The sequence below is a fragment of the Ornithorhynchus anatinus genome, chromosome 2, assembly GCF_004115215.2.
Source record: "Ornithorhynchus anatinus isolate Pmale09 chromosome 2, mOrnAna1.pri.v4, whole genome shotgun sequence".
Taxonomy (NCBI): domain Eukaryota; kingdom Metazoa; phylum Chordata; class Mammalia; order Monotremata; family Ornithorhynchidae; genus Ornithorhynchus; species Ornithorhynchus anatinus.
In genome coordinates this window covers 117,252,596-117,279,724 of record NC_041729.1, presented here as the reverse complement: position 1 = coordinate 117,279,724, position 27,129 = coordinate 117,252,596, and the positions used below count along the sequence as shown (strand labels likewise).

At 40.8% G+C, this 27,129-nt stretch overlaps 1 long non-coding RNA gene across 1 annotated transcript in view; it reads left to right on the top strand.

Moving 5' to 3' along the window:
• Nucleotides 1-26,717, top strand: part of LOC120638230 — a 170,068-nt gene extending 143,351 nt beyond the window's left edge. The window contains exon 3 of the long non-coding RNA XR_005659786.1: nt 26,179-26,717. This is a non-coding gene — a long non-coding RNA (uncharacterized LOC120638230). The remainder of the gene's footprint in view (nt 1-26,178) is intronic.
• Nucleotides 26,718-27,129: the final 412 nt, after the last annotated feature.

Here is a 27,129-nt window from a genome sequence, read left to right as displayed (position 1 = left end):
GTTCATTTGTCTAGTATAGATTCAGTCATAATCTGATGTAGACAGTGATGAAATCACTAAGTGATTTTCAGTGGAGAGGATCTTGGGTGAAGTGAAGAAACATCATGGTCTAGTGGAGAATGCATGGGCCAGGAAGTCAAAAGGACCTGGGTTTTATTCCCAGCTCCACCACTTGCCTGCTGTGTGTCCTTGGGCAAGACTTCTCTGGGCCTCTGTTACCACAGCTGTAAAATAGGGACTAAGATTGTGAGATTTATGTGGGAAAGGGCGATATCCAACCTTATTAGCTTGTATCCAATGCTTAGTACAGTGCCTGACACACAGTAAGTGCTTAACGAATACCATTTAAAAAAAAGGATGGACTGTGTCCAATCTAACTATATAGTATCTACCTCAGTGCTTAATATGGTGCTTGGCACAAAGTAAGGACTTAACAAATATCATTTAAAAACAAAGAAACCCATAAAAACAAAGAAACAAAAAAACAAACAGAAATGGTGATTTTAGCAGTGATGCACTCGGGGGTTCTAGGAATGAAAATAAGTTATTATTGGCTTCAGGTAATTGATGTGTTCCTAAAAGTCAAAACACAAGGGTGGAAATGTCTGAAAATGAATGGAATGAATGAATGGAATGAAAATTAATGGAAAAGACTTTGAAAAGATGTGAGTCCCATGTGGGACAGGAACCATATCTAATTCCCACCCCTTTATTCTCCCTCAGTATTTAGTACAGTGCTCTGCACACAGTAAATGCTTAATAAATATCTTTACTACTATTCTTCTTCAGCCCATCTGTCTATATACAACTTCTAAATTGTACAAGAAGATTACAAACTGTGGTAAACAAGCTCTTGAAAGGAAATGAGAACCTATCTTAGTAAGCTATTCTGGTAGTTAATACTCCTGATTTACAACGATGTGATGTTTACAGATACTTTGTTTCACACAGAAAAATGATCATGTAATAACTTTGCACTCCTTGAGGGCAGGGATTATGCCTACTAACTATGTTGTATGCTCTCAAGTATTTGGTCCAGTGACCTACAAAGAGTAAGTGCTCAATAAGTGATTATTAATGGACTTAGATTCTGGATTTCTGAATCAAACCAATTTTAAGGGGACAGCAAATAAGTAATCTCCACATGTTGTCAAATAGGCTATTGTAAACATATCATTAATGAAAGATCTCAAATTCTGTCCAAAAACATGCTTTCTTTTTACCAGAGTTGCCATATTTCATATCAGCACTATGACTGTCAAAGTATATCATCTCACTAATGTTTGATTAATTTACATTCAGTAAAATTTGAAGTAAATATGAGAAAATCATGACTAAAGATAGGGAATATGAGGGAAAATTATTTAAATATTTTGTTCTGGATGACTTATTAATGCCATTTATTTTTATTCTTATCAAAACATGAGTTCTCCCTTCCATTTAGCATTTTAGACCAAAATCATTATTTTAGTTTACATGATTAAAATAGACCTGCTCTGAGGAGAATATTTATTGGAAAATGTGACATCAAAACATTATTTGATAATTGAATTATTATATATTATGCAAGGCAAATAATGGTAATTTAAATACATATTTTCAAAATAAGCATGAAAATATGTTTAATATGCAGTTAAATCCCAGTGTTTTGAAAAAAGGTAATCTCCAAGGAAATATGTTAGATAAAATATCAGAATGACACTTCCAAAATGTTATTCTCTGAAATATTCAAAGTACGCTAACAATTACAGACGGAGTCAACCTGACCCTCAATTTTCCCAAGTTAATTGAAGTTCTGACATGGTGTTTAGCATGACAACTTCAATTTTCTTTCTTCTGAATATCACAAATGCCTGTGCAAAGTGGTATTATGGCAGGAAATATATTATGAATCAAGTCTTAAGTTACCTTTAAAAAAACAGTAAAATAATAATCACACTGAGATCTAAGGGCCATGTGACAGCTGAGCATGTTATAATATGCTTTTATTCTCCATAAAATTGAATTTCTTTACTTTTAATGTTTGATCACATTCATTTTGATTCTTCTTTTGCTGCATAGGTCAGCATCATTATTACAGAAAAGGAAAAAGAACTTTAATGTAGTAATATCAAAACATGAAAAGTTCATAATCTGTCAATATTCAATACATTTCACATTTCACTGTAATTAAGATTAAAGTGAATTCCAAAAAAGAATGCATTGCTAATTAAAAATTGAGAGCTCTTTTACTCATGAGGGTCATCTTTCCTCAGATGAATAAACAGATGGATAATCACAGCAGTTAAAATGTCAGATTTGAAAGCATTTCAAACACTGTATTCATAGAATTTAACAGAACCAAAGGAACACTGAGACCTTGGTAAAATGCAGTTCTCAAGTCTGGGTCATGAAATTATATTTAAATTATTATAAGTAGGTTGGCCTTGTAGGTTGACCTTATAGACTCTGGGGATCCTTGTCTGCACCTGCATCCAAACCCTTGGGAGAGTACAGTATAACGATATAAGAGACACATTCCCCGCCCACAGTGAACTTACAGTCATGCGGGGGAGACCGACATTAATATGAATAAATAAAATTACAAATATGTACAGATACATATGAATGTATGTAAGTGCTGTGGGGCTGGGAAGGGGAACGAATAAAGGGAGCAGGTCAAGGCAACGCAGAAGGTAGTAGGAGAGGGGGAAAAGAGGGCTTAGTGAGGGAAGGCATCTTGGAGGAGATGTGCCTTTGATAAGGTTTTTAAAGAGGATATAGTAACAGTCTGTCAGATAGGAAGAGAAGGGTATTCCAGGCCAGAAGCAGGATATAAGCATGAGGTTGGTGGTGAGATAGATGAGATTGAGATACAGTGAGAAGGCTTGCATTACGGGAGTGACTGGGTCATAGTAGGAGAGTAGCGAGGTGAGGTAGGAGGGGGCAAGGCGGCAGTGCTTTAAAGCCCATGTTAAGGCGTTTCTGTTTGATGTGGAGGTGGATAAACAACCACTGGAAGTCCTTGAGGAGTGGAGAAATGTGGCCTAAATTATTTTGTAGAAAAATGATCCAAGCAACAGAGTGAAGTATGGACTGTAGTGAGGAGAGATTAGAGGCAGGGAGGTCATCAAGGAGGCTGATACAGTAATCAAGGAGGGATAGGAAAAGTGCTTCGATTAGCGTGGTAGCATTTTGGTGGAGAGGAAAGAATGGATTTTAGTGATGTAGTGAATATTGAACCTTCAGGATTTAGTGATGGATTGAATGTGTTGGTTGAATGAGAGAGAGGGCTACAGATATTAAAATGAATTACTAAGGGAAATGGGAGACTATAAGGCTAAGTATATGAATGCTGTGGGACTGTGCGTGGGGTGAAGATCAAGTGCTTAAGGGCAAAAGTGTTACAGAAGGGAGGGTGTATAGGAGAAATGAGGACCTAATCAGTGAATGGGGATTTTGGAGGAAATGTGATTTTAGTAGAGCTTTGAAGTTGGGGAGAGTGATGGTCTGACAGTTATGAGGGGCTTGCAATTCCAGGCCAGACAGAAGCTGTGGGCAAGAGTTGGTGGTTCGGTAGATGAGATTGAGGTACAGTGAGTAGGTTGGAGTTAGAGGAGCCAAATGTTTTGGTTAGATTGTAGTATGAGAAGAATCAGTGAGGAAAGATAAGAGGGGAAGAACTGATTGTGTACCGTAAAGCTAATAGTTTGAAGTTTATGTTTGAAAGAGAGGTGTTAAGGTCAAGGAGGATTAGAATGGAGTAGAGGTCATTAGATTTGGCAAGAAGGAGGTCATTTTAGGGTACTTGCCAAGAATTGAAGGGGCAGAAGTCAGAGTCAGGAGGTTGAGGAGAGGAAGTGGTGAGAGTATGTAAAAAACTTCCTTGAGTTGTTCGGAGGAATGGTAGGAGGGAGATCGACATTAACTGGGAAGGGTCATGGGACAATGGGATCCATGGGCAGGCTTGAAAGAAGTGGGCCAAGGCCACTTAAAAGTGAGTAGTTGAAGATGGCAGTCAGGTAGGCAAGAAAGAAGACAATAAATGTTTTAACTAAGTGTAAGAGGATGGGTTTGAGGTGCAGGTGGGGGTGATAGATTTTGAGAGGAGTAGAAAGATATCTTGAGATACTGCTGGGCAGGATGAAAGAGTCAAGAGGGGACAGTAGGGAGGGAATGGAGATATTTAGGGGAGATTTTAGGAATACCATGTCTGATCATTTAAATTTTATGGATGATGTGGTTGGTAAGGTCCTCAGGAGCAAGAGTTGAAGGAAGTAGGCAGGGGGTTTGAGGAGGGGGTTTAAAGTCTGAGCATCTGGCATATACAGTGGGCATAGGATAGTGAAGTATCTGGGTGGAGGAGAGGCCAGAGTTAAAACAGGTGAGGATGTGTGTGCATTGGATGAGGTGTGCCTGGTGTCTGGATTTCTGCCATCACTACGGTGAAGCTTGTGCAAAAGAGTTTAGGAAATATACTGTGGAGGTGATCCAGTGCTGCAGGTAGCTAGTACAAGAATAATGGAAGGAAAGGACAACAAGGGAGTTGAGTTCAGAGGAGAGGGCAGAATGGACAGTATGTATTTGTGAATCGAGAGAAGGAAGGTTAGGCATGGGGACTTTTCATGCTTGTCTGCTACTTGCCCCTATCCCTAAAATATTCTTTCAATGTTCTGGGCTAGTTAATGTTGGTGTTTGTTAAGCGCTTACTATGTGCAGAGCACTGTTCTAAGTGCTGGGGTAGACACAGGGGAATCAGGTTGTCCCACGTGGGGCTCACAGTCTTAATCCCCATTTTACAGACAAGGGAACTGAGGCACAGAGAAGTTAAGTGACTTGCCCACAGTCACACAGCTGACAAGTGGCAGAGCTGGGATTTGAACCCATGACCTCTGACTCCCAAGCCCGGGCTCTTTCCACTGAGCCACGCTGCTTCTTTAGTTCCATAATTTCCACTGCCACAAGTGCCTTTTTTTAAATTACCTTACTAACACCACTTCCTTCCTGTCTTGCATCTCTAGAATGAAACTAGAATGAAACAGGACAGGTGTAGTGAAGCGGTGTGGTAGTAGTAGTAAGAGAAGTAGTACTAGTAATAATAATGTTGGCATTTGCTAAGCGTTTACTATGTGCAGAGCACTGTTCTAAGTGCTGGGGGAGATACAGGGTGATCGGGTTGTCCCACGTGAGGCTCACAGTCTTAATCCTCATTTTACAGATGAGGTCACTGAGGCACAGAGAAGTTAAGTGACTTGCCCACAGTCACACAGCTGACAAGTGGCAGAGCTGGGATTCGAACCCATGACCTCTGACTCCCAAGCCCGGGCTCTTTCCACTGAGCCACGCTGCTTCTCTAAGTAGTAATAAGAGTAGTAGCATTAGTAATATAAGTAGTAGTAATAGTAGTAGTCGTCGATGCAGAATGGTAAACCACTTCGGTATTTGTTTTTACTAGAAAACTGTGGATATACATACCAGAATGACAACAGCAATTGCAGACGATAGAACGTTCTGGAGTCCATAGAGTCGCTATGGATCGGAAATGACTTGACAGCATTTGAAGATGGTGATGAGTAGTCATAGAGGTAGTGAGTGCCCATTGGGTTCAAAGCACTTTGCTGAGCCTTTGAAAAGTACAAAGCAACCCATTCCCTGCCCACAAGGATCTTACCCTCATAGTCCTCCTTCTGCCCTGAATGGAACCTGTCCCCAGGACTCCAATAGTCCCGGGAGGCATGAGCTTTAAGCAGGAGAGGTGCTGAGAATGGTAGTAGTGAGACAAGAAAGTTCTAAAGCCTAAGTTTCACCAGGAGGATCCAATTACTGGCTGCCTCAGCATGAGAGGAACCACAGTGACAGGAGAAAGACCACAAGTTCAGATGGCAGCTTGCATGCAAACTGTTGCTGGGATAGTGTAATGGGCTGGAGTAGGAGATAGGAAGAGGTCCAATGGGATGCAAGATGTACTTGCTTCACAGGTAGGGCGAGGGGCTCTGGATGTCAGGTGAGATGTCACTTCAACATGGCTTCACCCCAAAGAGGGTCAGCTCAAGGTCCATCTTCACAGACAGAAATAATGGAACACTGAAAAATTATCTTATATATTTGATCAGTGTAGGGACCTAGCCTGGGATAAATCAGACCTGCTCAATTACTTTTCCTTCTCTTCTCTCCACTTTGCTTCAATTTTATTTTGTTTTTAATGGTATTTGTTAAGCACTTACTATGTGTCAAGCACTGTTCTGAGAATTGGGATAGACACAAAATTTATCAGGCTGGACACATGGGGCTCACATAAACAGTGACAGTCCATTATTATCAATTGTCTATTGAGACTAACTACTATTTTTTTTGGACTAAGTCATCTGTATATTTCAGGGTAAAAAATAATTTCAGTAATTGAGACTAAATTTATCTTTTAGTCTGAGCAATCCAGACCATTTGCTCGTGTTGATCTAATTACTCATATGATTAAAATAGGCTTTTGTATCAAATCTAAAGATTTAAAAGTGTTTCACACCATAAATACCAAAAAAGCAGCGAGTATTGTGGAACAGAATTGAGTTCAAAATTCCAACTTTCTAAGGTTTTGGTGTCAAGGAGAGTTGTCCAATGAAAACTTTTCAGACTAAAAGCCTTCTTGTACTAGGTAAGAAATGCAACATCAAATCCTGCAGCATTTCATGGCCGTATATAGAAGGAATAACTGGGTTGCCTATAAAAGTGACTTGTATTCCTCTGTTCCTGGGTGACAGCAAAATGGAAGAGGAGTGGTGTATGGTTTTCTGTGTTATTTCAATATTGAAATTGCTTTTCTGAAATTTATCTCCCTTCAAAGTTTGCAGCTATTTAGGGACAACAGTGGTGGAAGACCCATTTCCCAAGATAATATATGTTGGGGTCTGGTACTGAATTGGTTTCGCCACAGAAATTCTAATCCCAATGGACTCTACTTTGTAAATAACTACCAAAACCATAATTACTTATTCTGACAGTCTAAGGCAAGACATTTTACTGATATTCTACTAACATTTTTTTCTTATATTCTTCCTTGTGCTCTTAATATCCAACTAAATAATCCCTTCTCTTCCCTGGTTGTTAACCAAGTTTTAGAATATTGGAATGTTCCCCTGTTAGTTGTCACTTAGCCAAGCTATTCATCTTTTCATCTTTCCTTATGTCAGTTGATCTATTTCCTTAGTCATTTTTGCTTCTTTTCTCTGAACGCCTTCCAATTTGTCTCTGTTCTGTGCTGCTGAGGCAATAAAAACTGAATGTGGCTTTGGTGCAAATGCCTCAGAATTGCATTGAGAGGATTATCACCTATGTGCCTATGATGGCATGATTCTTTGACTGAAGCTTAAAGCTTCACCAGCCCCTTGAGTATTGTATTGAACCACAAGCCTATTTTTAAGACGTGAGTTTTTGTCTTTTTTATTTTTATTTTTTGTATTCTAGAATTATAAAGCTAAAATGAATTTTGAAATGTCATCTAGCACAGGAATCAGCAATGCATTGCAAAGCTATCAGAGAAGAGGGAATCAGGCATTCTTGCTAGAATTATGGCCATAGCTATGGTACCAATAGAATAATAGTAATTATGGTACATAAAAGCACCTACATATGCCAAATACTGTGCTAAGCATTGGAGTCAATACCAGTGGCTCATAGTCCTAGATGCAGGGAAAGCAGTAATCCAATCAACAGGGCTAAGTGACTTGACCAAGATCACCCAATTTGAGAGTAGCAGACTGGGACCAATAACAAAATTTCCTTACTCCAATCCCTTGATTTTTCTGAAAAACCACTGTGCCTCCTTTATTGAGTGTTGGCATTTACTCTTGTACTGCCATCTCAGGATTTGGGTTTTCTGCTTCTAATACTATGTATCACTATGGGCACCCCATTTCACTCCCCATATCACTATTCGTGTAAGAAAATCTCAGTCAAAGCTAGTGACAGTTTCAAGTCCTATTATTCAGAGAGAATCTCTTCTTTCCCTTACCCTCTCCATCCTCTCCCTATTTCTGAACATTACAGTGTTGAGGCTGATGGGAGATGTAGAGAAGAGGAAGGAGATAGAAATAGGATATAGATCGGTTAAGGAGGGGAAGAAAGGAAAGAAGATGTTGAGAAGGGGAGGAGAGGAAAAAAGGAGTTAATCTATTCCCTTTTCTAAAATGGGCTAAAACCAGTTAAAACCAGTAAAATCTGCAACCCTGAGAGCAGCAGTGCCCCTGAATGAGTCCGTGGAGTTGGAGGGTCATGGAAACTCTCTCCTCCTGGAGCCCCGAGAATGGCGGTGGCCCTGCACCTGTCTGCAACAACAGTGGCTCATGGAACACCTGCTGTTCTGGAGCCCTAAGAGTGGCATTGTCCCAGCACAAGTCTGCGGCAACAAAACTGACGCAGTTCAGTCCTCACTTGTGGATTTATACCACAGATTATGGGAATCACCTCTGGAGAAGTGGTCTAGCCACAGGATGTACACTCCCCAGACCACCTTCACAATCCATACATATCTTCAGACAGACTCCATCCCCTCTTGACTTTGAGGAAGAGGTCAAGAAGCAGGGTGTACACTCCCCAGCACACCCCCACAATCCAGTGTGCCCCCAGCAGACTCCATCTCCTTTGACTCTGACTCAGGGATCAGTTCTGGGGAAGAGGTCTCATAGCAGGGCATATGCTCTGTGGGCCAGCCCCATCCCCTTAATACACACATGTCCCCACAGAGTCTCTGTTCCCTCTGCCTCTGACAGGAGTCGTTCCAATTCCTTCTTCCCCAGGCCCTTCCCCTGATTTGAGGTCAGGTGACCTTGAAATATAAATTACATAAACACCAAAGCAGGAGGCACCATAAAATGCCCCATTATAGGATCATCCTAAAAGATTTCACCGATTATGTTTTGTAGAGCAAATGAGTTCTCCAAGTGACTGAGTGGAGATGGAGGTTGAAAGGAGACCCAGAACTGAGACTTGGTGGACTCCCATATTTAGAGGGTGGGAGACAGGGGAGGCGCCAGTGAAAGAAACTGAGAAAGAATGACCAGGGAGATAGAAGAACCAGGGGAGGACAGTGTCAGTAAGCCAAGGTTAGATAATGTGAAGCAGAGTGGCTGAGCGGAAGGAGCATGGGCTTGGGAGTCAAAATGTGTGGGTTCTAATCCCAGCTCCCCAACTTGTCAGCTGTGTGACTTTGGGCAAGTCACTTAACTTCTCTGGGCCTCAGTTGCCTCATCTGTAAAATGGGGATTAAGACTGTGAGCCCCATGTGGGACAACCTGATTGCCATGTATCTACCCTAGTACTTAGAACAGTGCTTGGCACATAGTGCTTAGTAAATACCATCATTATTATTATTATTATCATAATGCTTCCAAGAGAAGGGAGTGGTCTACAGCATCAAAGTAAGCTGAGAGGTCGAGGAGGTTTAAGATGGAGTAGAGGACTTTGCATTTGGCAAGAAAGAGATCACTGCCTTATAGAGGGCAGTTTCTGTGGAGTGAAGAGGGTGGAAGCCACATTGGAGGGGATCAATAAGAGAATTGGAGGCATACTCCCCATCTGTCACTCCACTCCTTTTCTGTTTTCTGTGCTGGGTCTTCTCCCTCTCATCAAGCTCCCCTCATCTGGAGTACTGTGAAAGAAATGTCCCTCAAAGTTCTCCTCTGTTCTGTCTTTTCTACCTACAGGTTTAACTGCAGTGTTTGTATTGCAGATATTACCTGTTTAGTTGCTTTGATGTCTGTCTCCCTTCTCTAGACTGTGAGCCCACTGTGGGCAGTGATTGTCTCTTGCTGAATTGTACTTCCCAAATGCTTAATACAATGCTGTGCACACAGTAAGTGTTCAATAAATAAATACAATTGAATGAAGACGTAGACCTAAACAAGGGTTAGGACAAGAGGAAACATCTGGAAAGCTGCCATATGTCATTCCAAACTGAATGTCTATTGCCTTTGCAAGCTTAACATGGTAATACAGAGTTGCTCTTTTCCCATTTTTTAGCTTCCTTTATCATCAGGTATTTTAAGTAGCCTACAAGTCTTTAAACAGTCTGTTGAGGGAATAGGTGAATTGTATCTAATTTCTGTTGCAGTTCTGTTTTGAGTATATGGCGGTGTCTATCATGAAAGATAAGTTTTATGAGGAGAGGGAATTTGATTTACCTGGATAAACTTAGTATTAGTATCAATATGCCAATATTTAATGCATGGTATGCATATATACATAATAAATATTGATGACCGTTTTTAAATCAATCTTTTATTCTGATGACCCACTTGTTATAGAAAGATATGTGAATTATGAGAGATTTTGTAATCGAATTTATTACTTTCAGTATTAGTAACATTTTCTGAGTCAACAAATTAAGGGCCAAAACCAATCCAAGTATACAATAGTTCCCTTGTTTAATGTTCCTTCAATCACCAATTTTTGTAATTCTTCAAATTATTTTGAAAGGTGTCATTTTGCAGTCATAGTTTGTTATTTCTAAACCAAAATTTGTGAATTAAACCACAAATTTGTGAATTAAACCACCCCAGACATTAAGCAGACAAATGAAATGCTCTTTTAAATGAACACATTTTTAGATAACTTTTGTTTAGGGGCCGGGAGATTCAAACAACCTCAAGAGTTTCTTTTCTTCTTCTTATATATTTAACAAGGATTGACTTTATCAGTCTTAAACAGAATTAACTTAAAACCCCACTTTAGAATATGCCTGGATTGTTCTCATTTCAAGAATGGAAACTTGCCTTTTAACACAGGCATGTGTTCAACCTGAGTCATCTACCTCCAATTTCTTCCTGCCAATACCAGGTGCATGATAAATCTGTGCCGGCTCCATTTTAAAATTTTCACTTATAATTCACATTACATTTCAAAATGAAATGTACTTTTAATGTGGGCTGGGAAAATGACTGTTCAGTATTCTTTCTCATGGGAAAAGGAATTAGTAATTCATGACTATTAAAATAATGTTCTCATAATACAGGAGGGAAATCAAATTCTCATTTTTCTTGCATACTGCCTATAAACATAAGGGAAATAATATCTTCTAGTTCTTGGTACTATTGGAGCAAATTTATAATGTTTTTAGCATGCGTCTTCTAGTAATGTCTGAAAAAGTTCTAATCTAAAATAATCTAAACAATTGAAGATGTTATCATTCTTTAAAATTTAAAAAAAATTGACTTTTGGATATTTAGGATAGATGGATATATGGGGAAATAGCATGGCCTATTGAACAGAACATGGGACTGGGAGTAAGAAGTAACAGGATTCTAATTCCAGCTCCACCATTTAACTGCTGTGTTATCTTGGATAAGTCTCAGTTAACTCATGTGTAAAATGGGGAATAAGACTGTGAGCCCCATGTGGGACAGGGTCTGTGTCCAACTTGATCAGTTGGACCTACCCAACACTTACAACAGTGTTTGACACATAGTAAACGTAACAAAACTACTATTATTATTGTTAGGCCAATTTAGCTTGCCCAATCAAATTCAGTTCATAATGCAGTCTAATCATTTGAATCTTTACTGACTTCAAGTAAGCAGCCTCTGAGAAAGTCTTGAATCTTCATCCAAATTGAACTAAAATATTTCCCTAAACCACTCAGTAGATGGAAAGATTTATCTTCACAGTCTCTTAGAAAAAGCATAAGTGATTCATACTCAGACTGAACCTTAGTATTTCCATCCTGTAAATATTGAGCTCATGTAAGATTTTCGTTTAACCGAAGTTCAGAAAGTCCTAATAGATATATACAATCATGACATCCAGGCTTACCAATTTCATGTCCCTGATATCAAGCATATAGTTTTGAGAGCAAAAGCATCTCAGCTTAGTTGTGTGATTCATTCAGGGAGTTCAGAAAGACAGTAAGTGTTCCAAACTAAAAAGAAAGAATACATTGAAAAAAGACCAGCTGTGTTGGTATACAGGATGAAAGTAAGGTTCTAAATTCTGAATTCTGAACAATTCTGACCCTACTTTCATCTGGGACCTTCAAATGTAAACCTTGTTCTGGATGTCAAGCTGTGTTTTCAGGCCAATTAATATCTACACACTTACCTTCCTAGAAAAGACTGAGGAAAAAAATAATTTCCTAGAAATATTTCCATCCATATTCCAGGCTATAATACTTAAAGTTTTCAGTATTCTAGGCACAGTGAGGAAACATTAATATTTCATTAATATTGAAATATTTCAAGCAATAGGTTGAAATGCTTCTAGTGACATGACTTCCCTAAAACCACATACTGGGTTTCCCCAGTTCCCCATATATAGCCAATTAAGTTACAGTCCCTGATTTGCTTTGGTAGTTCATTAAGGCAAAGATGAAAATCCAGGCTCTAAGTTAGATTTTCAGAACTGGTCTCTTCATGTACTCCTGACAAATTGTCTTGTCTTTGGACTACCTATAAAACCTACCGAGGCACTGAAGCTGAAGGTCAGAAAGAAGTTTAGTGATAGGAAACGTTTGAGGAAAATAACCTCTCACATTCTTCAGTTGCTAAGATATTACCCATCTGCTCAGATGGCTTAGAAAAAGTGATTTGGCATTTGTTCTGTGACAAAATTAATTTGACTGGTATGATTACTTTAAAATATACATACCACATTTTGTTGGCCACCATACTGTTAAGTTCCTAAGTGCTATGTTCCTTATGAGATAGTGATTAGATTTCATTTTGTGATAATACTGCCACTGTGTCACTGACCTCATCTGGGAGAACAATCTTTAAACACATTGTAGTTACTTAAAATTTATAAATTTTTAGCAAAAGCCCCTTCATTTTTTTTTAATGCAAAAGGACCATCATATACTGCACTGAAGGATTCTAAAACCAGAAATCTTGTTAACAGTACCCTTGTCCTATAGCATCCCTTAAGAATTCATCAGGAGAGGCTTACCACATCCTGAGGTGGTAGCTTAGTGACTTCTTTTCAGTCCATTAAAATAGCAGTGGGGGGAAAAAATATTGGTAAATGCTGAGGCTCCCCGAGGGAAAACTTGAAGCTGAATTATGTGCACACATATATTCTGTTACTTTGATACATGCCTCCTTTCCTATATTCATTAGGAAGCATTTATCCAGGGAGTTTTCCTTATCCTAATGCAGTACTTAGCAAAGGCTAGGACCAGTCATAGAGGGTAGTGAGATTCTTACAATTTTTCCTTTTGTTAGAATATTGCTTTTTCTCTCTGCTGCCTTTGACACTGTTGACCATCCCCTCCTCCTCCATACCTTATCTCACCTTGGCTTCACGGACTCTGTCCTCTCCTGGTTCTCCTCTTACCTCTCTGGCCGATCATTCTCGGTCTCCTACGCTGGAGCCTCCTCCCCCTCCCATCCTTTAACTGTTGGAGTTCCTCAAGGGTCAGTTCTTGGCCCTCTTCTGTTCTCCATTTACACTCACTCCCTCGGTGAACTCATCCGCTCTCACGGCTTTGACTACCATCTCTACGCAGATGACACGCAGATCTACATCTCCGCCCCTGTCCTCTCCCCCTCCCTTCAGGCTCGCATCTCCTCCTGCCTCCGGGACGTCTCCACCTGGATGTCGGCCCGCCACCTAAAACTCAACATGAGCAAGACTGAGCTCCTCATCTTCCCTCCCAAGCCTGGTCCGCTCCCAGACTTCTCCATCACCGTGGATGGCACGACCATCCTTCCCGTCCCGCAGGCCCGCAATCTCGGTGTCATCCTTGACTCGTCCCTCTCGTTCACCCCACACATCCTATCCGTTACCAAGACCTGCCGGTTTCACCTCTACAATATCGCCAAGATCCGCCCTTTCCTCTCCACCCAAACGGCTACCTTACTATTACGGGCTCTCGTTATATCCCGGCTAGACTACTGTGTCAGCCTTCTCTCTGACCTCCCTTCCTCCTCTCTCGCCCCGCTCTGGTCTATTCTTCACTCCGCTGCCCGGCTCATCTTCCTGCAGAAACGATCTGGGCATGTCACTCCCCTTCTTAAACAACTCCAGTGGTTGCCTATCAACCTCCGCTCCAAACAAAAACTCCTCACTCTAGGCTTCAAGGCTCTCCATCACCTTGCCCCTTCCTACTTCTCCTCCCTTCTCTCTTTCTACCGCCCACCCCTCACGCTCCGCTCCTCTGCCGCCCACCTCCTCACCGTCCCTCGGTCTCGCCTATCCCGCCGTCGACCCCTGGGTCACGTCCTCCCGCGGTCCTGGAACGCCCTCCCTCCTCACCTCCGCCAAACTGATTCTCTTTCCCTCTTCAAAACCTTACTTAAAAATCACCTCCTCCAAGAGGCCTTCCCAGACTGAGCTCCTCTTCCCCCTCTACTCCCTCTGCCATCCCCCCTTTACCTCTCCGCAGCTAAAGCCTCATTTTCCCCTTTTCCCTCTGCTCCTCCACCTCTCCCTTCCCATCCCCACAGCACTGTACTCGTCCGCTCAACTGTATATATTTTCGTTACCCTATTTATTTTGTTAATGAATTGTACATCGCCTTGATTCTATTTAGTCGCCATTGTTTTTACGAGATGTTCTTCCCCTTGACGCTGTTTAGTGCCATTGTTCTTGTCTGTCCGTCTCCCCCGATTAGACTGTAAGCCCGTCAAACGGCAGGGACTGTCTCTATCTGTTGCCGACCTGTTCATCCCAAGCGCTTAGTATAGTGCTCTGCACATAGTAAGCGCTCAATAAATACTATTGAATGAATGAATGAATGAACATTCTTCCCACAACATGTCTGCTTCATCACAACTTATGATGTTGGCAAGTTACATTTTAATAATATGTGTGGAGTCAGAAAAGGTATGAGAATTATAATTGAGTTTTCTGTAACATTACATATATCATAAAGACAACTCTCCCATTGTAGGAGAACCAATTAAATTTTCAAAATATCTTTGATGAAATAATGCTTTGTTATAATAGTTTTTTACAAAGTATTAACACGTAAGTTTTATGTCTTCTACACAATATCCCTGTGAGTTTAGTATTTTTATTCCCACTGCCTTTGACACCACCCATTTTCCTGAAAATATTATCAAATATTGGCTTCACTAACACTGTTCTCTTTTGGTTCTTCTCCTCTCTTACTAGGCACTCCTCAGGCTTTTTTGCCAATTCCTTCTCTGACTCTCACCCTCTAACTGTGTGAGTTCCTTAGGACTCAGTTCTGCATCCCCTTCTGTTCTCCATCAACACCAGCTCCCTTGGAGAACACATTCATTCCTATGGCTTCAACCACAATCTCTATACTGATGATCCCAAATTCTTCCTCTCCACCCCTGATCTCTCTACTCTGTGGTCAAGCATTTCCTCCTGCCTTAACCTAACATGCCCTAAACATAACTCCTCATCTTTCCACCCAAACCTTGTCCTCTTCCTTACTTTCCTCTCACTGTAGACTACAGTGAGACAAACCTCCCTTTCCCACAACCTGTCATCTTGACATTTATCCTTCACAATCTCTCATTCAACCCCACGTTAAATTTGTCATTTTGCACTGTCTGTTCTATACTTCCACAACATCCATAGAACCCACCCTTTCCTCTCCATCCAAACTGTTATCACATGGATCCAAGCATTTATTTCCCACTTTACTGCATTAGCTTCCTCACTTGCCTCCCTGCGTCCTATCTCTTCCCTCTCTAGTCCATATTTTACTCGCCACCTGTATCATTTTTCTGAAAAATCATTCAGTCCATACCTCTCCATTCCTCAAACAATTCCAGTGGTTGCCCAACCACCTCTGCATCAAACAGAAACTCCTTTCCATTGATTTTAAGCCAGTCATTCTGCTCTCTCCCTCCACCTCTGCTAAAACACAGTCTTCATACTCTGTTCCTCTAAAGCCAACCTCCTTTTTTCACCTCGATCTTGTCTGTACTGCCACTGATCCCATAGTCACGTTCTCCCTGGAACTCCTTCCCTTTTCATCTCCAATGTTCTGTCACTTTCCACCTTCAAAACCCTCTTAAAAAATCACATACCCTTCAAGAGGCCTTCCCTGACATTTCTTATTTCTTCTATCCACCTTTCCTTATGCATTTAGTTCAGTATAATAATGGTGGTATTAAGTGCTTACTCTCTGCGAAGCACTGTTCTAAGCACTGGGGGGGATACTAGGTGATCAGGTTGTCCCACGTGGGACTCACAGTCTTAATCCTCATTTTACAGATGAGGTAACTGAGGCATAGAGAAGTTAAGTAACTTGCCCAAAGTCACACAGCTGACAAGCAGTGGAGCCGGGATTAGAACCCATGACCTCTGACTCCCAAGCCCGTGCTCTTTCCACTGAGCCATTCTGCTTCTCCTCCCTTTAGCACTTTGATACTCATCCCAGACCCACAACCAGGCACTGTACTAAATGTCGGGGTGGATACAACAACTTGGTTTGGGCATAGTTACTGTCCCACGTGGAGCTCACTGTCTCAATCCCCATTTTACAGATGAGGTAACTGAGGCACAGAGAAGTGAAGTAACCTGCCCACGGTCATAGAGCAGACAAGTGGCAGAGTCAAGATATTTACTTTCATAAATATCTTTTACTATACCATTTTCCCTATCTGTAATTTATTTTTTGTATGTCTCCACATGTAGAATTTAAATTCCTCATAAGCAGGGATTACATCTACAAACTCTATTATCTAATGTTGAATTCACTAACACTATATTCTTTTGGTTTTCCTCTCACTAGCCACTCCTCAGGCTTTTTTGCTGACTCCTTCTCTGCCTCCCACTCTCTGTGTGACCATTTCTACCAACTCTATTAAATTCTACATCCCCAGTAAGCATTCAATAAATGTAGTTGATTGATTGATGCCCAGATGATGAAACTGAGACACAAAGAGTTTAGGTAACCTCTCCAAAGTCACAAAGCAGGCTATTGGTCAAGCTGGAATAAAAATCCTACTCTGTAATATCCACTAACCACACTGGCTCAGATTATGATCATATTGAGGACTAACAGAGGATTGGAGGAAATGTTCTGTCAGGGTTAGAAATATAACAAAAATATAGTAAATATAGAGTAGAGATGAATGACATATTGACCTAGATCAATAGTGCTTTGGGGCATTAGTGCTAAAAATGAGAGGTTTGTTTAAGGTATTCATAAGCATTCTATCCAAAACATGTGGGGAAAACATGGGTTCCAGACATTCAGTCAATCAGTGGCATTTCCTGTGCACTTACTGTGTGCAGAGCACTGTACTAAGTGGTTCAGAGAGCACATATAATAGATTTCCTAGAGAACACACAAAACTAACAGTTATTCATTGCAACAGATTTTGCTCCTGACTTAGGTGAAGTTCTATGGACTTTCAATGTGACTGAAAAGACTGATCAGGGACAATCACCTTCTGCCACATTGTTCGCCCGTAAGAGTCTGTAAGCTTGTTCTCTAGACTGTAATTATTGTGGACAGGGAAAATATCTACTACCTCTGTTATATTGTGCTCTCCCAAGTACTTAGTACAATGCTCTCCACACAGTAAGTGCTCAAAAAATATGATTGATTGACTGATTGAAGACGGATTCCCGTACTATGGGCTTGGTCCATTAGGAACTTGTCTTTGTTTTCAAGCCTGCCTTGTGGTCCTGATATTTGCAAAGCCTATGCTCAAGAAAAGCAATCCTTCTAATGATTGTTGTCTTCAAGACTGGTCCATCCATTGCAGGGGACTCACAACAGCCTATTACTGTTCTGTTACATTGCTTGAGGCTACCGTTTACAACATCTTTCTGCAGTGTACACTGTTCCCTCACTCTGTATTCCCTTTCCATTCCCCATACAGCAACTGTTGTCATCCTTTTTTTGTCAGATGACCTGTAAGGTGGGGCTGTATTGCTGAGTATTGCTTCAGTACCAGTGAACCCACTGAGCTTTAGTCAGTTGTTAGTAATGTTGTCATGCCATTTGATGGTATGGTTCATAGGTGACACTAGTGAACCTCTGCTGTCACCTTGATGTGTCATTTGTAGTCTGTTCAGACTCACAGCCATGCAAGAGCTTGGACATCATGGCAACCTTTACAGATCTAATCTCCTAAAATACCACTCTTAAAATATGTGTTTCACTCAGCATCTGTTATATTTCATTTGAATTCTTTCCCCTCTCCCCAACAATGCTTTTGGAGCTTGGAGTTTCAGTTCTCATGTAGAAACTAGGTTATATTGCTCAACACAGTCCACTCTTACCTGGAAGATTTAATTCTTTGGTTGCAGTATGTTGTTAGTTTCTCTGGTTTCGTCCATGCTTCTTGATCATTTCTATAGAAAGGGCATAAATTTTATACCTTTGCTATATGCCACTTCTGCTCCCATCATAATCCAGTCATTCATTCATTCAATCATATTTATTGAGCGCTTATTCATTCAACAGTATTTATTGAGCACTTACTATGTGCAGAGCACTGCACTAAGCGCTTGGAATGTACAAATCGGTAACAGATAGAGACAGTCCCTGCCCTTTCATGGGCTTACAGTCTAATCGGGGGAGACGGACAGACAAAAACAATAGCAATAAATAGAATCGAGGGCTTACTGAGTGCAGAGGACAGTCCACATGCTTCGCTTGTCCAACCTAATTGTCTTTAAGTCTCTTTTCACTCTGTCAACCCCTTGCTCACATCCTCCCTCCCTCAATTCTCCTCATCTTCAAAGCCCTACTAATATCAAAGCTCCACCCAGAAGCCTGGGTTACCCTGGCTAACCTATTTTCTCCACACTATATTCCTCCTCCCTTCCACCTCTCCTGATAACCTCTCATTTCCCTATCCCCTAAGGCAGTGGCACTAAATTTCACCTACGCATAGAGTTCCTCCCACCATTAAACATTAGAGTACTCCCTCTGGTAGCACTTTAATCACATCCTTGCTCCTCTCTATCTGTATCCTATTTTATTGTTCAACTTCCCTCCTAGATTGTAAGCTTCTCAAGGTCATGGATTGTATCTATTAGCTACTGTACTCTACAAGAGCTAAAAAAGTACAGTGCTCAGCATAGAGTAAGCCCTCAACAGATACTATTGAGTGATTAATCAATTATTTGCCTCCAATCTCTCTCCTCTCTAGTCCATACATCACTCTGTTGTCCAGAGTTAATGGGGATTAAATATCTGTTCTCCCTCCTACTTAGACCTTGAGCCCCATGTGGGATGGAGACTGTGTCCCATTTTATTATATTGTAACTACCCTTTACAGTGCTCAGCACATAAATATCCCAGCGTTCTCATAATATCCTGGCTGGATTATTGTGTCAGCCTTCTCTCTGATCTCCCTTCCCTACTTAGACCTTGAGCCCCATGTGGGATGGAGACTGTGTCCCATTTTATTATATTGTAACTACCCTTTACAGTGCTCAGCACATAAATATCCCAGCGTTCTCATAATATCCTGGCTGGATTATTGTGTCAGCCTTCTCTCTGATCTCCCTTCTTCCTGTCTCTCCACACTCCAGTCTATTCTTCATTCCGCTGCCCGGATCATCTTCCTGCAGAAACGCTCTGGGCATGTCACCTCCCTCTTTAAAAACCTCCAGTGGTTGCCTATCAACCTCCACACGAAACAGAAACTCTTCACTCTGGACTTCAAGGCTCTCCGTCACCTTGCCTCCTCCTACCTCACCTCCCTTCTCTCTTTCTACTGCCCACCTCATACACTCCGCTCCTCTGCCACTCACCTCCTCACTGTCCCCCATTCATGCCTATCCCGCTGTCGACCTCTGATTCACATCCTACTGCTGTCTTGGAATGCCTTCCCTCCTCACCTCTGCCAAACTAACTCTCTTCCCCTCTTCAAAGCCTTACTGGGAGCTCACCTCCTCCCAGAGGCCTTCCCAGAATGAGCTTCCCCTTTTCCCTCTGCTCCCTCTGCTCCCTCTCTGCTCCCCTCCACCCTCTGCTCCCCCTCCACCCTCTGCTCCCTCTGCCTTCCCCCCTTCTCCTCCCCTCAGCTAAGCCCCCTTTCCCTCTGCTCCTCCCCCTCTTCATTCTCCTCCCCTCAGCACTGTGGTCATGAGCACTGTGCTCATTTGTACATATTTTTATTACCCTATTTATTTTGTTAATAAGGTTTACATCCCTTTGATTCTGTTTATCATGATTATGTTGTCTTGTTTTTGTCCATCTGCCTCCCCCAATTAGACTGTAAATCCATCTTTGGGCAGGGATTGTCTCTATCTGTTGCCAAATTATACATTCCAAGTGCTCAGTACAGTGCTCTGCACATAGTAAGCGCTCAATAAATACTATTGTGAATGAATAGTAAGCCTTTAACAAATACCACTATTATTAGATCTAAAATAATATTTTGGTTGTCTCCTCACTCCTTAAAAACCTCCAGGGGTCACTCATTCCTCTCTTTGTTAAGGTAAATTCCCTGACAGTTGGTTTTAACACAATCTGTAAGATATTTTTCTATTTGCCCACTGTGCTTCTCCCAGTACAAGCTAGCTCACACTCTTCCATCCTCTCTAGCTAAGTCATTTGCTGTGCCTTGTTCTTATCTCTTTTACCACCAGCTTCTAGCTCACACCTTTCCTGTCGCCTAAAAATATCTCTTCCTTCATATCCAACAGATCATAGGTCATCCTATTGTTAAAACTCTGCTGAAATCACATCTCCTCCAGGAAGCCTCCCTTGATTCATTTCTAATCTTCCTATTTTATATTCCCCAATTCAGCACTTGAATAGTCATAACTTTCCAAGTCACCTAAAGCTGATATCTCATATATTCTGGTTACTTCAATTTATGAGTAATACATTTTATTGTCTATCTAATCCACTAGATTGGAAGCTCCTGAGGGCAGGAATCATGTCTACTAAATTACTGTACTCAGAAGCCTAGAGAATGTTTTGCACAAAGTATTCAAACAATACTATTGATTAATTAATTGAGGGAAGAGAAAAGAAGGGGGAAAATATCTTTCACTTTCCAAATGGGTGGAAATTCCTCATTGCTTCCAGCAAGTCCTGTCCCCTAGTAACATATTGTCTTTATTCTGGGAAAGTGTAATCTCCACTAAGAATCAGTACATTCTCTCAACATATTACAAATCGGAGCAGTAAAATTATCTACTGCCTTAGAAAGGTCAACACAGTACTCCGATTATCTCCTGGAATCAAGAAATAGTAAAATAATGGCATACACGAGCATCATTAGTAATTTGATGAGGAGACTGTAGAATAAAGCACTTATAAAAAGGGACTCACATTTAGCTGAGTCTAAGACTATACTTCTATCTTTCGTCCCTCATTTTTTGGATGCATTCACTGCACATCGGAAACTGATTTGCAAAATAATTTCTCATTACAGGAATTTTGCTTATATTGGGAAAAACATAGGAAAGATCAGTCAGTTGGTCATTATCTGTCAGTCAGAAAGAATTTATTGGACATCCATTGGTTGCATAGTATTGTACCAGGCACTTTTTCCAAATTAAAATTCCCCCAACCAATTTTACTCCATGCCCTTCCTGTCATCTTCCTACAGGCAGTCATTAGACTTACGACACAAATGGTTCCTGAAATCTGTGTCTTAAATTAAAATGTTAACAGAACAATGTTATAAATGGGGAATTGATTCTTAAACCAAGGTCAGACACCCTATTTTTATGAAATTTAACCAGAATTGTATACTGAATCAATTATAGAAGAGTAATATATTGGGAAGTGGCATGGCCTGGTGGAAACAGCACAGGTCTGGTATTCAGAGGGCCTGTGTTCTAATCCTAGCTTTGTCCCTTGCTTGTGGTGTGACCTTGGGCAAGTAGATTAATTTCTCTGGGTATCAGTTACCTGATTTGTGAAAATGGGGATTAAATCCTATTCCTTCCTACTTAGACTGTGAGTCGCATGTGGGACAGGGACTATATGTCCAACCTAGTGATTTTATATCTACTCCAGCACTTAACTTAGTACAGTCCTTGGCAATCAATCGATCACATGCTTGGGGAACTACAAAATAACAGAGTTGGTAGACACATTCTCTGCCCACAAGGAGCTTAGTCATAGGAAGTGCCCAACAAATATCATTAAAAAGAAATAAAAATAGAAAAATACATATTTATGTCAATGCACTATACTGGGTAATAGTACTGGTTAGTAGCAACATTTATTAAGTATAAATACAGTGGTGCAGTGCACTGTATTAGGGACTTGTGAAATACAGAATAAAGAAGTAACATGTTTTCTACCCACAAGGAGCTGACACTAATGGAGAAATACTTATTCAAAGAGATTCCGTGATAGGATGGCCAACTTTTAGTTCCCTGGAAGAAAAATGGATGTGCTGATCAGCTTAGCAATTCACTTGCCAATCAGGTCACCCTTTCAACTACCAGGCTCTCTTGCTTTTCTATGCCAACCCCCTTTAAGCTCTTCCTCCATTCCATCTGTCACATTTTTAGAATTATTTACCCTTAACTCTTGTGAATCCCCCACCTTCCACACTTTTCTGCCCCCTTCACTCTACTGCTTCTGGACCCATGGACCTTCACACCTGTTGTTGTTTTTTGAATTTTTTTTTTTTACTTGTTTCGTACTGGACCAGCTCCTTCCCTGGGTGCAGTTTCCTCTCCACCATCAAGACGATAAAAGCCATGGGGATCGGGTTTCAGCAAGACTGACCATAATACAGCAGAGTATAATACCTAGGAAGACCTCAAAATTGGACACAAACACTGAGAAAAGTCCTTCAGGGAAGCCGACAGCTGGCTTTCTCAGAGGCCATTCTTGGAGAGGCCTAGGGAGCTCTGGGGAGTAGAATCAATGGAGGAGATTGTCATAAGGAAGCAGATGGTTAAGTCATTTTTGAAGATCTCTAGGCAAGACTCCGGCCCCGGAGGGAAACTCAGGAATGTCATGATAATAATAATAATAATTTTGGCATTTGTTAAGTCCTTACTATGTGCCAGGCACTGTACTAAGCGCTGTTATATTGCATCAGTCAATTGTGTTTTACTCACCCAAGTTCAGTGCTCTGCATAAGTACGATGGATTGATTGACTAAATCCCATCTACAATGGGCTAAAATATAACATTATATTGGTATTTGCAGAGCCAACTTTGTAGAAAGTAAGGTGCTGGGAGAGATATGTCACAACTGCCATTCAGGTGTGAGTGTTAAGGATCACTGCTGACAGTAATTCCTTGACCTCCAATGAAGTACTGTATTCTAGGAAGTAAAGGACTAGTACCATGAAGAGACTACTGTTGTAAAGTAGAAACTGATGTGTTAGAAAACTAAAACTGGGTGAACATTACAAAAATTTTTAGTGCTGTTCATCATTTTCTGCTTCTCTGCCACCAGTTTATTCACTATCGCCCAATCTCAACTATCACCACCAACCCTTTTCCCATATCTTGCCCCTAGCCTGGAATTCATTAATTCATTCATCCATTCAATCAAATTTATTGACCATGTACTGTATACAGAGCACTGTATTAAATGCTTGGGAAAGTACAATAGTAAACAGATACGTTCCCTGCCCTTACAGTCTAGAGGGGAAGACAAGACATTAATATAAATAAATTACCAATACGTACAGCTATTTATTCATTCAATCGTAATTACTGAGCCCTTACTATGTGCAAAGCACTGTACTAAGTGCTTGGAATGTACAATTCGGCATAGGTTGGGACAAATCCTGCCCAACAATGGGATATGTATGTAAGTGCTGTGGGGCTGGAAGCGGAGGTGAGTGAAGGGAGCAAGTCAGGGCAATGCAGAAGGAAGATGGACAGGAGGAAAGGAGGGCTTAATCAGGGAAAGCTTCTCGGAGAAGAGCTCTAAAGGGACAGAGAGCAATTGTCTGTGAGATCTCAGCAGGAAAGATATTCCAGGCCAGAGGCAAGATATAAGGGAGAGATCAGTGGTGAGATAGATGAGACTGAAGTACAGTGAGAAGGTTAACATTAGAAGAGCAAAGTTCATGGACTGAGTTTTAATAGGAGAGGAGGGAGGAGAGGTAGGAGGGGAAAGGGGATTTAAAGCCAATGGTGAGGAGTCTTTGTTTGATGCAGAGGTGGATGGGCAACCATTGGAGTTCCTTGAGGAGTGAGGAAACATGGACTGAATGTTTTTGTAGAAAAATGATCTGGGTCACAGAGTGAACTATGGACTGGAGTGGGAAGAGACAGGAAGCAGGGAGGTCAGCAAGGAGGCGGATAAAGTAATCAAGTTGGGATAGGTTAAGTGATTGGATTAATGTGGTAGCAATTTGAATGGAGAGAAAAGGGCTGATTTTAGCAATCTTGAGAAGGTTGAACAGACAGGATTTAGTGATGGGTAGAATATGTGGGTTGAATGAGTGAGAGAAGTTAAGGTTATGGGTTTGTGAGATAGGAAGGAAGGTGACACCATCTACAATGATGGAAAAGTTAGGGGGAGGACAGTGTTTCGGTGGGAAGATAAGAAGGTCTGTTTTAGACATATTAAGTTTGAGGTGAAGGGAGGGTGTCCAAGAAGAGATGTGTCAATGACAGGAGGAAATGTGAGACTGCAGAAGGGAGAGAGATCAGGTCTGGAGATGTAGATTTTGGTATCATCTGTATAGAAGTGGTAGTTGAAGCCATGAAAGCAAATGACTTCTTCAAGGGAGTGGGAACTCTCTCCCCTTTCATATACACTAGACCTTCAAAGTGTTATTAAGGTCATATCCCTTCCAAGAGGTCTTTCTCTCTTAAGTCCCCTCTTCATTCATTCATTCATTCATTCATTCATTCATTCATTCATTCATTCAACATATTAATGAGTGCTTACTGTGTGCAGAGCAATGTACTAAGTGCTTGTGAAAGTACAATACCTGGCTTGCTGTCCATTCAGTTTTGTCTGTGCATTTGGATGTGTGATGCCTGGCCATTTGATATTTGCCCCACCTTCAATCCCACAGCACATATGTATATATCTTTAAATGATATGATATAAATTATTTAATTACATTGTCTGTCTCCCCCTCTACGCAGTTAACTTGTTATGGGCAGGAAATGCATCTGCTAATTTTGTTGTATTGTACTCTCCCAAGTGCTGCACCTAGTAAGCCCTCAATAAATGTGATAGATTGATCAATTATTTCTAAAAACATCCAGAACTACCTGTATCTGTCTTATTTTCACAAGGATAGCTGCTCTCCTTCCTCTGTTTAACAATTCACTATGCTTTGACAGAAAGAGGCTGTGGCTGAGAAGTGTGAATCACCCTTGGAATCCTAAAAGATCACCGCCTTCATCTCTGTTGAGGGTTAGATAGAGGGGCTGATAATGACATGGCATGCATCTTAGTTGGTAGTAGTGCTCATCACAACTGCACTAAGTAATTCCCTGTCCTTGTTAATTTGCAATTGTCGATTTCCTGCTAAGAGTTAATATAATCAATCACTCAATGGAATTTCTTGAATGCTTCCTCTGTGCAGATTATTGAACAAAGCACTTTGAGGGGTACAAAATCACAGAGTTTAGGACACATTCCTTTCCCACAAGGAAGGAAGAGGAGTAGATATCCAGGGGAGAAGAGATTTGAGGCTGTTTGCTGATACTGAGCCTGATACTCAGGGTTAGGGATAAAAATGAAACTTCTGCAGTTGGCATACAAACTGAAATGAGCTATAGGAGCTAAAAGGAAAAGTGCTCCCTCTCAAACACATTTCAAAGGCCATCCCCTACAGGTAGCCTACCAGATTCTGGGGAAAGTGATAAGAATAATCTATCGTTGATTTTATTTTGAATATTTCTTCTTATAGAGAGCTGGCAAATCCAGAGAATAATACAGTTGTCTGTCAAGATTCATCAGGACAGGTGTATACTTAAGAGCATCCTTGCTATTTATTTCCTCAGCATGTTTCCTGCCATGTGAGGTTTTAAAATTCATACTTTCTAAATAAATATGCTGGTGTTTATCACAAACTTAATCCAAGGGCTACCCTTTTTTCTCCATATCAGAACGGTCATTGCTGGCACCTTGCATTTTTGAACAAAACCAATTTATTACTGACATTATGTTTCAGTTGATGCACCTACTGGATGAATTATGTCACAAGTGATGCCATTATTTGACTTCTCTTTTTACCTTTCATATTCATTCCTTTTCAGATTCCATTCTTTGGTTTCCTACTTAGGAATTGCTCTTCAGAACTGTGCAGTCTGCCTGGGGTGGTCAGATTATATAGCAACTAAATTTTACTTCTTGTTTTTTTCTAATCCAGGTGCCCCAGGGCAGAGATCCACCCAAGAGAAAAGTCAAAAGCAGTCTTTGAACTGAAACAGCAAAAGATGAATGGGTCTGTTTGGTTGGGTCATGTCTGGGAAAAATGGTTTCCTGGCATCTATAGAAGATCTTATCTGATGAGATGAAGAAGAGGTTCTCCTCAAAGCATCAGACAAAAGAAAAATCATGACTTGGAGGATCAACTGTCAGTGGTCTCATTAGCAGAAAAGGTGATGTAACTTTACAGCTAAAATTGGAACAGTTTAGATCTCAGAAACCAAATTGTAAGGCAATTTTCACCTATATTTTTGGAGCCTTTTTAGTTGGGATTTTTTCTTCTTTCAATTGCAAATATAGATCAGTCTGCTAAACTAAAGACACAAAACTCTAAAGTTGTGATTTTTCATTACCCTACCAATCTCATGTCCTCAGTACACTTTGTGATTTTGATCAATTTTCACAATCTCAAATGCTGGTCAAAGTTCATTCGTTCATTCATTCATTCAATCATATTTATTGAGTGCTTACTGTGTGCAGAGCACTGTACTAAGTGCTTGGAAAATACAATTTGGCAGCAGATAGAGACAATCCCTACCCATCAACGGGTAGTTCAGTAAATAAAACTAGCATAAGTAAAGTGCTCTGCACCACAAACAATTAAGAGTTAAACTTTTCAGAAATGAATATGATTTGCAGAACTTTTTTCTTCCATCTTTCCAGTTGTATTGGCTCAAGGCCAAAGCACCACTTTCTTTTCTTCTCCAAGTAGCTCCTTGGCTTGGAGCCATTTGGGGTGGCTCATAGAAATAAGGAAACTTTTGAGTCTCAAATACCTCCCATCTAATTGGACCTTTAAGGAATCCCCAGTTTGATATTGCTTTGGACCTTGGCACTTTTCATCTGGTCATGACTCTGTGACTGTGCTTATGGCTGTAGCACCTGTGCAGTT